This window comes from Rissa tridactyla, chromosome 3 (assembly GCF_028500815.1).
Source record: "Rissa tridactyla isolate bRisTri1 chromosome 3, bRisTri1.patW.cur.20221130, whole genome shotgun sequence".
Classification (NCBI taxonomy): Eukaryota; Metazoa; Chordata; class Aves; order Charadriiformes; family Laridae; genus Rissa; species Rissa tridactyla.
This window is the reverse complement of record NC_071468.1, coordinates 22,136,512-22,140,511: the sequence shown is the minus strand read 5'-3', so window position 1 is coordinate 22,140,511 and position 4,000 is coordinate 22,136,512.

Genomic DNA, 4,000 nt, shown 5'->3' with positions numbered 1-4,000 from the left:
TCAACTACCAGAGTTGGACTTGGCTGGCATTCTGAGACCTTAATCTTTACTCTTGCAAAAGGTCCCATGTGACCTCTACAACCATAAATGGCCTGTATCTGGTTTTACATCTCATTCAGGAGATAGTAATGTCTGCATCCTGACAGAGGCATTCGCCTTGCACAGCACTGCTCTGCCACAAGGACTTTAGTTAGACACTTGCCTATTCTGACTGTTTCTTCTAGCTTCAGGGCTGTGCTTTTCACTTGCTTATCTCCAGTCTATCCACCAGCCACCTCACTTGTCATTGGTGATCGCTTCAGAAAGTCCAAACAGGCCACAGGGCTGTCACTGGACTATTACAGGAGCTTGTTACTGGACTATTACAGGAGAATGGTACATGAGAGAAGATCTGACATCAGCTTTTACATGATGCGGTAGCTCTGATCACACAGGGCTGATTCAGAAGAATACAGGCATTGACTGAACCTGTCCTGTCCAAAGAAGACATTTCCAAACAACAAATGGTCATAGGAAAAATAATAAAAAAAATAAAATAAAATAAAATAAAATAAAATAAAATAAAATAAAATAAAATAAAATAATAAAATAAAATACAATAAAAAAATAAGCTTACAAAATACACTGAGTGAAAGAATGAAAAAATAAAAAGTCCTTGCAGAACTAGAGCTTTGCAGAACTGAGGAACAGAAATGAAGGTGAATTAATCAGTAGTCTGCTCTATGTCTGCAAGTAATGAACATGGAAGGAAGACAGAGAATATCCTTATTTTCTCACTAACTGCAACTTCTGAGCACTTCCAAACTCGTTTAGGTCTAAGGGCTATACCTGATACTGCAGTGTAACAATTATCAGGGAAGCTACTCCTGAAACTGATACATGCAAGTTCTGTGTTGTTTCAAAGAAAAAGAAGAAACATGGAAGAATTCCCAGATGACATAGAGTGGATGAACCAGTATGGCAATGCTGGGAAGAGCTTGAGACAGGTGAGAAGAGGTGAACTTGCAGCCTGGAGCAAAACACTCATCAGGGTACCCAAAAGACCTCAGATGGACCCATGCCAGCACAGCTGGACTATGCCGAGCAAAGTTAGCCTGGAAGTCAGGTGATCCAGACTGACATTTGTGTTGACTCTAAAATATAGCCATAAACCTGAGTCCTAATCACTCCAGATAAAAAGACCTGAGTCAGAATTACACATGCCCAGAGTACAGCCATTGGACTTTTACAGTTCCCAAAACATACAAAGCCCTGGTGTGGCTGAGTGTGACCCACTCACCCGCTCACCAGCATGAGGTGTCTCTCATTTTCCTAGTGGCCTTAGGAATAAAAAAAATGCAATATTAGAGTTTAGTCTGCCCTTATTGTATTCCTTGGCCAGTAGCAGTTTCCAGTACCTAAGAACAACCCAACAAGAATGAAACTTTTTGGTTAATAGAATGAGCCTGGCTCCTGATATTGGAGATCTGCATTCATGTCTCAAGTCTACCACTAATATTCAGTGTGTTTGGGCAAACCAATACCACATTCATTTTGTCAAGGAATAAAATTTCTCTTTTTACCCTGTAGTGCTTTCTCTGCTTTTTACACAAGTCTACCACCTGGACTGTGATGTCCAGGGACAAAAAGAGTACCTTCTTTTGTGCTTGTGCAGTGCAGGGCACAACAGAACCTGTTCCACACTAGTGTAACAGAAACAATAACATAACAGAAATTACTAAAATTATGCATTTTCAACTTAAATGAATGTCTTCACTAGCAATGCCTCCAGGAACATTTATCCATTGCCAGTAATTCCTCTTACCTGCCAGAATCTCTTCCACTGAATTTGGAAAGGGTTTCTTTAGAACTGAATTGACTGTGGAAATGTCTTTTTACTATTCACCTACTTAATACAACATCAAAAATCTTGCTCTTCTGAACAAACAAAAAGAGCAAACAAACAAAATTCTGAATGTTGCAGAGGAACAAAAATGCTTTCCTTGGTTTTTTTGCCACCATACAGACAGAAAGACTATCAGGACACATTGCTCACTGTACGATTACAAGGCATCACATTTCAAATTGTCTTTGTTCAGGAAGGTTGTCCTAGCTACATAAAGTGACTAAGAAAGAATAGGACATAAAACAACACATTCACAAGCCAAGACAATCACAACACTCTGTCACAAGTATTTGCAAGTACCCCTTCCTTAAGAAGAGAATAATATTTATATATTGATATATTGAGTGTCTTAATTGTTGGTTTATTGTGTTAGCTTTTTTCCTAAATTCACTAATTAGTCTGGCTATTGTATCAGATTCTTATCCCTGTGAAAGCTGAGTTGATAGTCTTTGAAGCTGCCATTCTCCACAATGGCGAGGAGGAGGGAGGAGGAAAGGACGGGTAGCCAAGAGCTGAGGAGAAGCATGTAGTGGAATGAAAGATGATCAGGGAAGGGAAAGGGAGAGTCTGTTTTGTTAATGCTGTTCTGGCCACCTCTCATGTCTTCCTCTTGAATTTTTTAAGTTCTTCAGCTGCATGTATTTAGCTTTCTGGCTGCTTTTGGTTTTTGGCTACCCAGCCTCTCTCTTTGCATCTACTCACTTTCTTTTTCTTTTTTTTTCTTTAAGAAACTTGCTTAAGCTTTCCCAGCCACGTCTCTCTCACATTGTGTGGCCGCTTCTTTTAGCTTCCTTACCAGGCTCTCAACCGGGGCAGCTTGACTTAGACCTCCCCTTACTGCTAGATGCTATCATGAAGGTTCAGAAATTTGCAGCATAATATGGGCATAGAGCATTGAACATGTTTATACAGATAATGTGGTGTTTCATGCCTGCTAACAAGGCAGGGTGATGAAGACTAATCTGCCTGGCCCTATTCTCACCTCACAGATCACACAGCAAAAATCTGCCTTGGAGAAATCTGTTTCCTCCCAGCTCCACCTCTCCTGAAGTACTAATATGCAATAATGGGGAAAGCAGGCAAGACAGCTCCTAAAACACTCTCAGTGCCAGCATAGATGTCTTCAATGGGCAACATAAAGTTTAAGGTAGTAATCTCCACAAACTCTGCTACTGCATTCTTGGGATCCATATTCTAGGCAAGGAGTACAATTTAAGACAGTTCATGTACGCATATCCATATTTATCTATCCACTAGCTAGTCTATCTACAAATGTTTTGAGGCAGTAGATATTCCTGTGATCCTAAATATCTAAATGAAGGCTCTGTAGACACTTTGTACGCTCATCTGTATACATAGTCTTAAAGTAGGAGAGCATGGGAATCATAAAATCAGGTTTACAAAACCGCTTCCTGTAACACTGCCTCATAACTCAAAAGGAATGCAATTCACCAATGTAATTAAATAGAAGCTTAATCTTAAACATACACTTTGGCATGAGAATGGCACTGTTTATTTCACTTGTAACATTTGTTCTGAAGTGCAAACACTGTTCCTATTCTAATGAGAGCAGCAGAAAAATCATTTACCCATTAGTGAAGGAGGAAAAGGGCAAAAAGGTGTCAATGCCGCAACGTTACATACATGCATTCAAGCGTATAATGGCAAATCCATCCCAGAAGGCAGGAGAGGAGAGAAACTCCCCACTGCAGTATGGAAAAAGACGACGAGAAATGGATCAGCTCGTTGAATTGCTCATTCGTCAGTATATATTCACAGAAATATTTGGTGCGTATACTGTTTATGAATTATGCTGAGGAGCTAAAGTATCGAAGGGTTGGATTGTCCTTTTTTGCTCCCACTTTGTTCTCCAGTTCATTTAGCCATAGAGTACTAACAGACCCTCAGCAGCTCTGCAGCAGAGCATGGTTTACAGAAGCCTTCTGCATTCACTGATGCAAAGTCCTGGTGACTAGGGAAAGCAGGAAGCTCTTGAGAAACTCCAAATCCTGCATAAACTGCTTTTTTCTAGCAAGCCACAATAGTTACTGAACGAAAAAGCAGAAAAAAAACAAACCCAAACCTTTTCCCTGGTCTGGCAAGGCTCCACTCCTG